Raw genomic sequence first — 14,422 nt, 5'->3', positions numbered from 1 at the left:
GCTGACCTAGGCTGTGGGCCAGTGGTAGCAGGAATGCAGGCTCCCCACCTCCTCACCCCCAGGCAGTTGAGCAAAACAGGAGTGGGAATCAGACCTGGAGGGAAGGAGAGGGGTAAGGCCTGGAGCTGGGATGCAGTGTGAGGTCTCTTTCCAGTAGTGCTGGAAAAACCAAATAAATAACCATCCCTGTGGCTGGCTGGGCCCTGGGGATCCTGCAGAGAACAAGACACAGTCTGCCCTCATGGAGGATACTGACCTCTCCCCAAATTGCCTCCACACCTAGTAAGGGAAGCTCCTGGAACAAAAGTGACTACTGAATAGATGAGCTGAGCCTGGGCCAGCCAATAGAGGCCTTAGGCTGAAGCATATGACCAATAAGTCCTGGGGACAGAGACAAGGCGGCCTGGTGGGTCTGGGACTGGTGAGGAGCTGGGAACAAAAGGGGCCTGGGCAGAGGAGGAGAAGCCTCCCATGCATGCGTCCAGCCAGCACTGTGGCCATGGGAGACAGAGTTCTTTTCCTACCTCCCCTGAGTCCATCCACCCTATGGATTACTTTCTTTTTTAAGTTTCCCTCCCTCTCCCAGTAATCGGAGCCAGGATCTCCGCCCAGCTCCCCAGATCTGCTTGTCCCCTTGGACCTTTCCAGGGCTGTGGTTTTAGCAAACAGTTTGGATCCTTCTAGTGCTTGGGAGAGGAGGCCTCTGCCCTTCCTGCCTCATGGTACTGAGAAATGTCCTGCATTCCTGGTTAAGAGGGCCGGCCTTTCCTGCTCAGCACAGGAACAACCCAGGGGAGCAGCATGAAGTGGGAACTGATGCCCCTCCCAGGCCCCCATTTCCCACGCTGCTAGGGCTACTACCGTTGCATTGTGAGCCCCTCAGGACTACAGATGGCCACCATGGGCCTTAGGATCCATCAGGTCCTTGAGATGAAGGCCTGGAGCCCTAAAATGTTAGCAAGCTCCCGGAGCTTCCTGCTGGGAGGTTAGGCTCCATCCCCAGAGCTGCCTAGAGGACAGCCCAGCTTGATTCCTGTCTCCCCCGATCAGGGAGGAGCTCTATAAGGGTTGATGGAGTGGAAAGTAAGGGCAGTGTTGGGGAGTGGGGTTTCAGAGGCAGTCTCTTGGAGGGGCCACATCTGGGATATATGCCGGGAGCCTTTTTAGGGAGCATAGAGCAGACTGCACATATCACAGGTGAAAGGGTTGAAGCCAGAGAAGGCAAGTAACTTGTCCAGGGGGACACAGCAGATAAGTACAGGGACCTGTATTAGGACTCTACTGTCCTTGCTTTTAAGCATGAGGTATGATACCTCTAGGGAGAGGGGAGAAGAAGTACAAGGTTGGGGGCTGTTGTGATTGGTGAGAGGCCTGGCACGGGAGACAGAGGGACAGACAGATGGGCAGGCCCAGGTCAGGTAGGGCCCTGGAGGACACAGTGAAGAGTATCCACTTTAACATGTCCTGTCTGTTGGGCTTCCAGGTAAGCATGCTTTGGAGATAAACTGAAAGAACCCCTAGAATGCCTTCAGAGTAACATTTTAGGATGGCCCTGGAGTCAGGCCGGGGGTCCAAGGGTGCCCAGGAGCTGGAGAACCAACTGCTTGCTCAGTTCTCTCTAGAAGTGGGATGTGGAGGGGGAGAGGCAGGCAGCAGGGATACCCAGGAAAGGTTAGGGGCTGCCAGAGTAAGGAAGCATTGGTCCTACCCCAAACCCTAAGCCCCACTCTGCAAGTCACCTGAGCACTCTGAGCCTCAGGTGACCGCCCCCTGTCTGGAGTGTTAGCTCAACAGGACAGTGACCGTTAACTCAGCAATCACTGGTGGATTCCTTGGTGACTAGCCAGCCACCCACTGGTCACGCCCTTTTGCATATGGTTCCTGGGAAAATGACAAGCCATCCCTTTACACCAAAGTGGCTTTTTGCAACCTGCAAAATGCAATTACAGACCTAATTTGATTTGATCCTCACACAACCCAGAGCCCGGGCGGGCATGTTTTATTGTCCTGTTTAAAGATGAGGAACCAGAGGTGCTGAGTAGAGAAACAGCCTGCCCAGGATTCATCCCATCACTGGGAGCAGCCAAGGAAGGCATTCACGGTGGTCCTTGGGCTTCCTATTCAGTGCTTGGCCTCCTCCCTCTGCAACGGCTGCACTCCCCAATGGTCAGCTACTGTCAGCCCATTCGGCTTGCTGTCTCTTCCCAGAATCTAATAACTGAAAAAGCTCATAATTCGGGCCCAGGTGCCTGCTTCATTTTGCCCACATTTTCTAATGTAGTCCTTATGACAATTCCACCCACTGAGTAGGTGATGTTATTCCCAGTTCACAGACAAGAAAGTAGAGACTCACTTCACCCTAGGACACGCACCTGGGAAGAGGTGGAGCTGGGCTTTGAACCTAAAACCAGTGCACTCACAGCAGGGCCCTAAGCAGAACCCCAGAGGCCTTTCTTTCATCCTCCTCACCCCAGCCACCCCCAAAATCTCTCTAGTGGTTCAGACTTCATTTTATTTTATTTTTTTTAATATATATTTTTGCGGTACTGGGGTTTGAACTCAGGATCTATACCTTGAGCCACTCTACCAACCCTTTTTTGTGATGGTTTTTTTCAAGATAGGATCTCTCGAACTATTTGCCTGATCTCTGCCTCCTGAGTAGCTAGGATTACAGGTGTGAGCATTTTGCTTTGTGCATAGCAAGGCCTCCACAAATTAATTAAATGAACTAAATACCATCTAATTTTTTTCTACAAAAAATGGGGGTTCCAAAGGATTGTGGAAGGAGGGACCCACATTTGAATTTCGACTTCATCCCTTAAGGATGATGGTCATAACCAAAGGAATGTAAGTTAGCATACACTGGAGACACCTGCACATCCGTGGTTATTGCAGCACAATTCACTATAACCAAGTTATGGAATCAGCCTAGATGCCCATCAACACTTGAGTGGGCAAAGAAATTATGGCATGTATATATATATACAATGGAGTATTTTTTAGCCAGAAGAAAGATTGGAATCTGGTCATTTGGAGGAAAATGGATGGGACCGTTAGGTGAAATAAGCCAGACTCAGAAAGACAAATAGTGAATGTTGTCTCTCATTTTGAGACTCTAGATCTACAGACAAATAAATAACAAGACATAAACCTACAAGGGGGACAATGGGAGGACTACTGGGAAGTAGAGAGGGGACAAGAGAGGGTGAAATATAACTAAGGAACGTTGTTTACATGTATAAAAATTCATGATGAAACCAGTGATTTTGTTAAAAAAAATAAGGCTGATGGTCCAACGTGAACTTGACCTAATCTCATTTGTGAAATGGGTTGATGACATTAAATTGCTGCCTTTCCCAGTCACAGCTGCGGAGGTTGAAATGACCATGACACAGGCCTTTGAAGGATATACTAGGCAGAAATGTGGCCCCTGAAGATGCTCTAGTTCTTGGGACCTGTGAGCAGTGAGGTCACCCAGCAAAGTGGAATTAAGGTTGCTACTTCACTATGAGAGAGTACCTCTCTGTTTTGTTCTAAGACAGGACCTTGCTATGTAGCTCAGGCTGGCCTCAAACTCACTACCCTCCTGCCTCAGCCTCCCAAGTGCTGGGATTACAGGTGTTCACCACCACAGCTGGCTCCTTTGTGTTGTTTTAAGACCCCACACTCGTAGTCATTTGTTGCAGCAGCCATCTATCAGTAAATGCTGCCTCCCTCTCCCACCTCTGGCTCCTCTAACCTTGTCACCTTGTCCCCTCTGATGCTGGCCTTTTACTTGTTTTTATTTTTCAGTACCAGGGATGGGACCCAGGGCCTCACATGTGCTGAGCATAGGCCCTAGCAACCCTTTACTTCTATCTTATACATGAAGACTCAAGACTGTAAGAGGCCTGTGACAGGCCCAAGTAACACATGCAACATCAAGGTGACCATGCAGTTGCTCCTGGACCTCTCAACTCTGGAAACTTTCCAACGTGTCACACTTCCTCTAAATGGTAAAAGTGTCTAAGAGCCCTGCATGCTAATTGGGGCAAGGTCCTCATCCCCACCCCTACTGGTCCAAAAGACCCTCTACAAACTCCTCACTCTTCCCCAACTCTACTTCTTGCTGTGCCTCCCCTTATCCCCAGTTCTTTGCCCTTCTGTGTCCTTCTGTCTTCCAGGAACTATCCCCAGGACCCTGCGGTCAGAGAAAATGGGGCTCTCCTCCCCTGCTCACTGTGGAGCACCCTCCTGATAAAGCCCCAGAGCCCCTGAAAAGTGAGGGGCTTTCCCCTTCACTGTACTGGGGGGATGAGGGGCAGGGGAAAGGAGCCACACCTGAAGGCCAGCTGATGTTAGGAGGTGCACTTTCGGCAGGCCCTGGAGAGGCCAGCTGGGTCTCTGTGTAAGAACTCCAGGGGGAGAAAGGGCAGGGATAGGGGACAGGATGAGGCAAAGGGGGAGGGAGGCGAAGGAGGTGGAAGAGACAGAGCCAAAGAGAGAAGCAATGAAATACAGAGAAGACAGAATCAGAGACAGAAGGTAACAGAAAATGGAGAAGGCCAGAGGCACAGAGGAGTCAGAGAAGAGTCTGAGAAGTAAGAGTGAGTCGGTTACAGAAACAGAAAAAAAAATGGTGAGTGTGGAGAGACACAGACAAGGAGAAGAGCAGACCTGAAGAAGAGCAGAGAAGAGGAGAGAAGCCCAGTACAAACCTGGAGTCTCCGCTAACTCACAGATTTTCTTTGGTGGCTCTAGGTTCCATGAGACCTCAGGCCTGGACTCAGTGTCACATGCAGTTGGCCAGTAAGTCTCACCATCATGGCCACTGAGGACCTGCCTGGCATAGCCGGTCATCAGAGCCCCAAGGAAGCCAGGTGAGCTGAGGCAGAGAAGGATGAGCCTCCCCAAGCCATGGAGTCAGGTTCCTCTGCTACCTTGACTTGTGATAGACTCTTGGGAAAGCCCCAGTCCACCTCTCCCAAGTGTGTTCAGAATTTACTATTATTATTATTTTCTTTATTTATTTTTGCAGTACTGGGGCTTGAACTCAGGGCCTACATGCCATCAGCCCTTTTTTTTTGTGATGGTTTTTTTTTTTTGAGATAGGGTCTTGGGAACTATTTGCCTAGAATGGCTTCGAACTGTGATCCTCCTGATCTCTGCTTCCCGAGTAGCTAGGATTACAGGCGTGAGCAATCATCATCATCATTATTAGCTGTACTGGGATTTCAACTCAAGTACTGGTGCTTGCTAGGCAGGTGCTCTACCTCTTGAGCCACACCCCCCAGCCCTCCAGAAATTCTTAAGGTTCCCAATTGCTGTCTGTGGATCAAAGAACTTTTTCAAAGCGAACCATTAAATCAGCAATTCAGGCTTTTTAGTGGAAAGGGCTGGGCTTGGACAGCAGGCAACCCGAGTTCAAATCCAGACTAATAACTTGCTGTGTGACCTTGGGCAAGTGACTCCCCTCTCTGAGCTTACATATTGCAAATGTAACTGAGATAGCATCTGTTCTCATTGTAGCACTTACCTAGAAGGAGAACCCAAGGGTTTTATGCACCCTTCTACAGGGAGGCAAAAACAACTCCACAAGTGGTGGTGAGTGGTGAGATGTTACAGAGGTTTTGTGGGAAGATGGCCAGTGTGCAAGAAGGGTCCTCACCCATCTGCCCCATCTATTCTCCCCACATGCTCCCTCCCAGCCAGCAGCAGCTCCTGTCTCTCACCTCCCTTTCTTAGTCTCCCTGGCTCTGACATTTAGTCTCTCTTTTGCCTTCCTTTCTCTTCTGCAGAGCAATTCAGGTCTGTTGGCTCCTGGAATCTTTTAGCCTTCCTCTTACCCCATCCCTACCCTGTCAGTGTGTAGCACCCTTGCTAAGAAGAAAGTCTGCAGAGCCAGAGGTACTGGGCTCACATTTCAGCTCACTTCCTATGGTCTGTGTCGCCTTCTGGAAGGGGTCTTCCCTCCCCATGCCTTGTGGACTTCCTCTGTAAAATGGGTCGATAATAACAATGTCCACTCAAAGAGCTGTTGTGAGAACTGACTGAGTTAATGTGTGTAAAGCATTTTACAACAGTGCCCAGCAGTAAGTAAACACTTACAGAAATGTTAACTACCAACATTATCAGTAAAGACCTTCCTGAAAATCTACCCTGTTGGATGGCAGCAAGGGGATAGAAAGAACATTGTTCCCCACCCCAAGTAATTTTCCGGTGTCCAATAGGCCTGCTAAATCGGTGCTCCTCCCGCTCTGTGGTGGCCTGACATATTTTGAACACCCTTCTTATGTTTGGGGGTTTCCCACAGCTTGCTTCCCGTCTCCTTTTCCTGGCTTTTGTGGCCAGGAAGCAGGCGGGAGCCCACTGCCACTCTCAAATGACAATCTTCAGGGGACCTGGGTGCAAAGGCAGGGGCCTTGCCACGTCTGTATGCTGGTCAGAATGATAGCAGAGGCATAGGCCTTGAGGGACCACAGTAGTGGAGAGTTAGATGCCCAGAGTGTAGCTGGTGCCGAGCAGCAGGGAGCTCCCCAGAGGCGCCTGCGTGTGCTTTGGGGCTGCTTCTTGCTGTTGCCCGATGTGACTTTCCTTTCTTTTAGCCATCTCTTTAAACATGTGCATTTTGGGCTGGGCGCTGTGGTTCATGTCTATAATCCTAGTTACTTGGGAGGCAGAAATCAGGAAGATGGAAGTTTGAAACCAGTCCAGGCAAAATAATTTGAGAGACCTCATCTTCAAAATAATAAGAACAAAATGAACTGGAGGTGTGGCTCAAGTGGTAGAACCTATGCTTTGCAAGTGTGAATTCCCACCCTCCCCCCCAAAAAATAGCATTTTGATTCAAAAGGTATTTTTTGGTTTCTTTTCATTTTGGTACATGCTACATGCCTGGCACAAAAGAGAGGTTTTTAAAGAGTGCTTCAAATCCTGTTAGACTTGCACAAATCACAGGAATGATTCTAAAGACCCCGAGGAGAGTGGGTTGCATGGTGACATGGGGAGGAAATGTCTTAGGTTGGGGAAGGCAGTCCTGAGGAGGGTGTTTCTGGATTACATCTGTGGGCTTGAGTACATCAGTCAGGACTTTCCCTTTTGCAACAGACAGAAACCTGACTCAGTAGGCTTAAAGAAACAATAGAATGAGTTGACTCACATGGGGTAACATCCAGGAGCGGATCCGTAGTTTCAGGCATGGCTGGATCCAGGTGCTCAAGTGAGCAGTGTAGTGAGGCCTTTGTCTTCAGTTTTATCTCCACACAGTGGGTCCACACCTAGGTGGGTCTCTTCTGCGTAGTGAGAGTTATGGTGTATGCCATGAGTTTACAGCAAGCTCAGGGCAATGTCTAGGGTTAACTCTGAATGCACCAACTTGGGCCACATGCTCATCCCTGAACCTATCACAGACAGCCAGATGTATGAAGAGTTCTGATTGGCCGAATCCAGGGTCATGTGTCAATCACTGGAGCCCCAGGGGAAAGGTGGCTTCACAGAAAGAGAGGGGGAAGAGAGAAGTTCCCCACATGGAAATTGGGTTGTGTTACTAAAGGAGGAAGAAAGACAAAGAACAGTGTGCCTGTGCCGCCAAAGAAGACTGGCCCAGGGAGCAAGGGAGGAAGAGGGCATCTCAGGAAGAAGGGGAGATGCATCAGTTATCAATTCTGCCGAATGCATTACCCAACCTTGGTGGCTTAAACCAACACATATTTGTTATCAGCTATCTCTGAGGGTCAGAAAGGTTTTGTGGGCTCAGTTAAGTCAGGAACTCTACTTCAGGGCCTCACAAGGTGGTAAAGCAGATGATGACTAGGGCTGCAGTCTCATCTGAGGCTCATCTGGGGCAGGATCCACTTAGCTCACACCCTTATTGGCAGAATCCCTCTACTGGCTGGTTGTTAAATAGAGGCCTCCTTCACGTCCTCATTCTAGGCCCCTCCACCCCCCCGGCACCTTGGGTGTCTACCTGCTCAAGGTTAAAAGAAGTTCCTCCCAAGAAAAGTGTCACATTCTAAGTGATGTCATCACATACCTGCTGTCACTTTTGGTTTCCTCGGTCTTAGAAGCATATAATGACCTCACCTACATTCAAGGGGAGTCATCACACAGGGGGCATGGTTCATGGAGCTGTTCTATTGCTTGGCTACCACAAACCGATGGGCGGTGACTTAGCGTGGAGATTCACCAGAAGGGCAGAGGACAGTCAGAGTAAATTCATGGCCTTAAAAGGAGGTCTGTGTGGGAAAGTGGCTCCCCTATTGCACCATCAGCTCTTGAGGGTAAAAATCCCATCTTGTTATTTGTGATTTTCCTTGTGCCAGCCCCTGCTCCTTAGTGATATCTTTAGATGAGATATCCAAACTCCTCTTCATTGTTCACTTGTTTATACATTCAACAAGCAATGACTGAGCTCCTCCCATGCAGTAGGTCTTTGCCAGGCTCTGGGAGGAAGCCAGGGTAAGGACAGGGCTTTGCCCTTGAGAAGTCACAGGAATAGCAACTCACAGCTGAGCAGCACGATTGTTTATGGTTGTGGTCTCCGAAGCCCTTTTACATTTCCTGTCCTGTGACCCTGGTGTGGAATGTTGCTGGAGAAAGGAAAGAAAGAAGGAAACTCTGAAGATGGCTACAGGACTTGGATTCTGCAGCTGGATTCCTTTCCCAGCATTCTCACTGCCCCAGGACCACACTGCCCAGTGTGCCTCAGGGCACTGCCTAGGGCTCCTCCTCCCATCTGCCTCGGAGTTTGCCAGTGATAGCCCCCAGGGGAGCTGGGATGTCTTCTTCGGAGGAGTCACTTGAGGCCCTGGGAACTGGAAGGGCCCTACCACAGGCCTGATAAGAAAGTGACCACAATCCTTTTTGGGCCATTTTCTTGGCCAAAAGAGGAACATGGTTTTGGGTGAAAGGAGAAGATACAGACTTGGTCATCGTGGAGGATGGGGACAGAAAGCTGTTGCCTCAGGGTCCTGCTGCCTGGTGCCTGGGTTCAGGAGGTCCCCTCTCTGGCCATGCTTTCTTTTTGTTCAAGGCCATGGCAGGCCCCTTCCTGGAAGGCCCCCTGCATGGTGCACCTGCTCACCCATCTGCTTCTGGGGCCACAGCTGGTATTTGTTTTGCATTTGGGGATTCTAACTTGGTTTCAAGGGAAGCTGACCTGAGATGGGGATTTGAATAAAAAGTGGTTTGTTTGGATTGGGATCCCAGGATACTGAGAGGGAGTGGCAGGCGGACAGGAAAGGAAAGCTGTGGCATCCAGAAAGTTCTAACCACAGGCAACTGGAGCTCTGGCAGCCATCAGAGAACACATAGCTCCCAGTTAAATGCCCAAGCGTGAGAGAGCTGGGCACTAAGGGCAACTCCCACTTGACAGTTGACAGCTGCTCTCAAAGGATATCCATCCTGCTTGGCAGCCTCTCTGAGCTCAGGGGAGTCCAGCATCGGTCATGGGTGTCTGCAGTAGGACCCTAGGGCTTGCTGGATTCACTGTGAGATGCTTTTGAACAAAGGGTTTCACTGTTAAAGCATAACCCTTGAAAATGTTTGACATAAGTCAAAAGCCCCATATCACTGGCTTCATCATGGGCTGATGGAGTCCTAGCCATGACAAAGGGTTTGCCTCAGGCTTGTCAGCAAGGTAAGAAAAGAATCAGAGCTGGTATTGTGGTTCACAGCTGTAATCCCAGCTATAGGAAGGAGGAAGACCAATACTTCATGGCCAGCCTGGGCATAAAAAGATAGAAACAAAATAAAAACAAAAGGAACAGGGACTTGGCTTAAGTGGTAGAGCACTTTGCCTAGCATGTGTGAGGTTCTGAGTTCAAACCAGGGAATAAATATATCAGGAATAGAACCCAGGTGTCCAGTCTGGGAGTCCAGCACTTCAAAGGAAAAAACAAAACAAAAACCAAAAACAAAACCTTTTTTACTTTAATTATAAACATAGGAAGTTGCAAAATACAAAATATAGGGAGATCCAGCATAGCCTTCATCCAAGCTCCCCCATGTTAACATCCTGTACAGCCAGAGAAAGGTGTTAAACCCAGGAAATTGACTTTGTGCAATCCATAGAGCTTGTCCAGATTTTACTAGTCAAGCATGTACTGGTCTGTGCACACGTGGCACTCCATGTAACCATCACCACAAGGCTGTTTTGGTTTTTTTTGAGTGTGTATTACTGGGATTGAGCTCAGGGCCTCTTGCATGCTAGCTAGCATGTGCTCTACCATTGAGCTACAGCCCTAGCCCGAACTCCCATTCCTAACCCTGGTCACCTTTCTGTAATGTCTGCCTCTATAATGATGCTATTTCAGAGGGCCATGTGTGGAATCATGCATTTTTTGTCTTCAAGATTGGCTTGTTTCACTCAGCATAATTTTCCTGAGGCTTACCCAGGTTGTGTATATCCACAGTTCACCTCTTTTTGTTGCTGAGTAATATTCCATGGGATGGACGTACCACCATTTGTTTAAACACTCATCCATCAAAGGACATTTGACCAATTTAGGGCTGCTACAGACAGCGCTGCCGTGACCTTCATAGACCAGCTTCTGTGTGTTGACACCCAAAGATGTCCAGGTCCTAATCCTTGGGACCTGTGAATGTATCATCTTACGTGTAAGCAAAAAGGACTTTGCGGATGTGATTAAGCGAAAACCTGAGTCGCAGAACTTTCAACCAGACCCATGGCTGGTGCCCAAATAAATAAGGGCCACATTTCCCAGAGTCCCTGGCAGTTACACATGGCAGCATGGCTTAGTTAAGACCCGTAGATGGGGGTGAAGATGGCGAATGAACAGTGATCTGGATTAGTTGTCTGTGCCTGCCTAACACATTCCCCCAAACTCAGCAACTTGAAACAATAATGGACATTTATTGTCTTACACGGTTCTAGTGGGCCAGGAAATTTAGGGAGTTCTGACACAGCGTTTCTTATGGTGTCACTGGCAGGATGTTGACTGAGTGCAGTTATCTGCAGGTGTCAGGGCCAGATGATCTCCTTCTGAGGTGGCCCACTCGCATGGCTGTAACTTGATGGTGGGGGCCCTCAACTCCTTGCCATGTGAACCTCTCCCTAGGACTGCTCTGTGACAAACCAGAGTGAGTGGTTCTAGAGAGAGCAAGGTGGGAGATGCAATGTCTTTTACGACCTAGACTCAGAAGTCCCACTCTCTCTTCTCCAAAATACCCTGTTGGTTACCCCTGTCTTTCAACATAGCAGAGGACTACACAGAGGTCACCAGGGACATGCTTGGAGACTAGTTATGACATGCCCTAGATAAGAAAGCAGTGCCCCAACCCCTCTCTCTTCCTCCCTTACTTCTCCTGGAATGACACATACATTGCAATTTGTGGCTTGAGGGACATGAGCAAGGCAACCCTCTGGGCATGACTGAGTGACAGAATAGAAGGAGCTTGGCTGCCAGGCTCCACAGAGCCATCATGTCAGGCCTGGAGCACTGGCCTGGGCTGTTACACAAGGAAGGAGGACATCTTGGTCCTAATGATGCAACAACACTTCCCACATTTGTCCCAGCAGCCTAGTCTATCCTCTAGCCCAGACCCATTGCTAATGCCGTGACTTTGTCTCCCCACCCCCAGCTCCTTGACCTCTGGGTTTGTGTAAGCTTAGCTGGGGAAAACAGAGTGTTGCATTCCATTAGTCCTCTTTTTTGGGGGGTACCGGGGCTGAACCCAGGAACTCACTCCTCCATCAGCTTTGCTCCTGACCTTCCCACTGCTCAGATGAGCCCTGGCAGTGTGGACAACAGGGTAAGTAACCACTTTCAGCTCCATCCTCGCCTTCAAAGGACTCATGCCTCTCCCTGCCCAAAGCTTGTGCTGTTAAGAGCATCATCCGTTTACTTTAAAGCTTCTTAAAGCCACAGGATTTTAAGCTGCCCTAAAAGAGAGCCCTCTAACCCCTGGCATCAGCCTTTAAGTCTGTTTTTTCCTGATACAGTTCTGGCTATCTGCCTAGATGCATTTGATGACCTAGAAAGTTCTTTCCCACCAGTCCATTTGCTCCTCTGAACCTGCAAACGGTCCTGTGAGTCCCACTTTCCAGATGAGGAACGGGACAGAGGGGAGGATGGATCGGGTAGAAGGCCTCTTCTGCTCCCTAGGTGGCTGGTGTCTTCCCTCACCACAGCCCCATCACTCTGCCCAGTGACCACGCCTCCCATGAGCCTTGGGGCCCCTTGAGGGAAGGGGTTTGGTCTGGTCAGTCACTGTGCCCTGGGTCTTCGCTCTAAGATTTGTTGTCTGAATGATGAGGGTAGGTGGGTAGGTCACTCACAAGAGGGTCCTACAGAAGCCAGAGAAGTGAGCACTCAGGAAGAGTGACAGCCTTTCCAGCCTAAGGAAGACCAGGCTGTCTCTTCACCCCACCCTCAAGGCTCCTGGCTCTTGTCACCACCAAGCCTGAGTCTTAGAAAAGTCTTGTCTTTGAAAGCCAAGAGGCATCGAGTGCTCACTCCATGCTGGGTGACATCCTAAGCATTCTCCATCGATCAGTTCAGGTCCCCTGAGGTAGCCACTCAATCATAATTGTCCCCACTTTCCAGTCTTTTCCACAGAAAAGCACCTCCCTTGACAGTTGGTGGTCCTTTCGAGCCCCTCCTGGAGACGTTCAGTTAGAACAGATCAGAGGCATGTGTCTTGTTTCTTATCCCAAATGTAAAAGTCACAATAATAGTACACTTGGGGAAGGTCCAAGTGGTCCAGCCACCTGGCAACTGCTGTGCTGTTCCTCTTCGGCAGTCAGTCTGTCTGGAGGAGTCTGCCTGGTGGCTCCAGCTAGAGCCTCTTTTATCTCAGCAGGGCCCATTAGAACAACACAGACACCAGTCTCAGTGACCACATGGCTCTTCTTCAGCTCTGTGGGAATGTCCACCCCTTCACATTCCCTCCAGCTGCTCCTGGGAGTCTTTAGGGAATTTCCTTTGGCCTGTGGAGCTGCTGTTCCTGTGTTTGCTTGCTCTTGATAGCATCTCCTCCCCCAGGGTCAGGCTTAGGGTTAGGAGACATGCTCACATGAGCAACTCATTCTTCCACGTGGAGATAGGGTAAATGGTTGGGTTGGAGGCCTCTGCTATGGGGGACACCCAGCAGATCACTTGGAACATGGCTGTGCCTTCTGTGGACCATGGGTCATTCATTTCCAGACTTATAGTCCAGTAGGGAAGATGGATGTGAAGCTAGCACGGATTAGAACAGTGATACAACTTCACACCCATCACAAATTAGAAAGGACAAGACTTGCAAGTGGCATTGATGCTATGGAGAGAGAAGAGGCCCCAAGCATCGCTATGGACGTGGAAATTAGCATGGGCACCCTGGAAAACAACCAGGGGGCATTTGGCAAAATTAAGTGTGACCCAAAACCCCACTCCTGTGTGACCAACCCAGACAAGCTGGGAAATCCAGAGAGGGTGGCTGTAGCATTGTTAGTGGCAACGTGAAGCAGATCCATGCCAGGGGAGCTGGGTGACAGTGAAAAACAAAGAATTAGTTGCAGCCACAGCACTGAGCGCAGGTAGAGCCCACAGTGGTAAGAAGAGAGGGATTTGGTTTCTGAAAAATCAAGACACATGCAGGAAGTCCATGAAAGAACACTTAAAAGATTCACACAGCTTTGGGAAGGAGCTTTGAATGGGAGTGGGAATCAGAGAAGGAAAACAGAATAAACAAGAGAAAGGTGTTAGCCAGGCATGATGGTACATGCTTATAGTCCCAGCACTCTGGAGGCTGAGGCAGGAGGATAGAGTTCAAGGCCAGTCTGGGCTTCATAGACCATGTCTCAAAAATAAAAACAAAAACAAACAAACAAAAAGAAAGAAAGAATTCCTGCATGAACTGCCAAAGACCAGCCAGGTGCTGGTGGCACAGGCCTGTAATCCTAGCTACTCAGGAGGCAAAGACCAGGAGGATTGTGGTTCAAAGCCATCTCCTATCTTGAAAATCCCCATCACACACACACACACACAAAAAGGGTTGGCAGAGTGGCTTAAGCAATAGAGTGCCTGCCTAACAAGCAAGAAGCCCTGAGTTCAAACCCCAGTACCGCCAAGAAAAAAAAAATTCTAAAGACCATTTGCTGTCCCTTGAAAGTTATGTCAACTCTTGTATGCACCTGGAGGTCCTGAGACCTATTACACAGTACTCACAAATAACTAAGTCATGTTGAGACAAGCTGAGGGTCACCCTAGGCTCTTCTACTCTGTGTTCATAAATCTCAAATCTCCCTTCTGGCCTTTGCCTAGTGTTTCACACACCAAACCTGCATGTTTAGACTCTTACCTTTGGGTAAGTTCTTTTCCAATGTGCCTATGTGGATAGATAGGCTCGTGTCGGATGCCCTAGCATCAGTCTTGTCTGAATCACAGAACAATTGTTTTGAGAGGGGATCCCAGCTGCTGCTAGGCCATGGACCATGCATTCA

The sequence above is a fragment of the Castor canadensis genome, chromosome 8, assembly GCF_047511655.1.
Source record: "Castor canadensis chromosome 8, mCasCan1.hap1v2, whole genome shotgun sequence".
NCBI classification, from domain to species: Eukaryota; Metazoa; Chordata; class Mammalia; order Rodentia; family Castoridae; genus Castor; species Castor canadensis.
The sequence above is the reverse complement of the archived record's forward strand: the minus strand, read 5'-3'. Positions refer to the sequence as shown.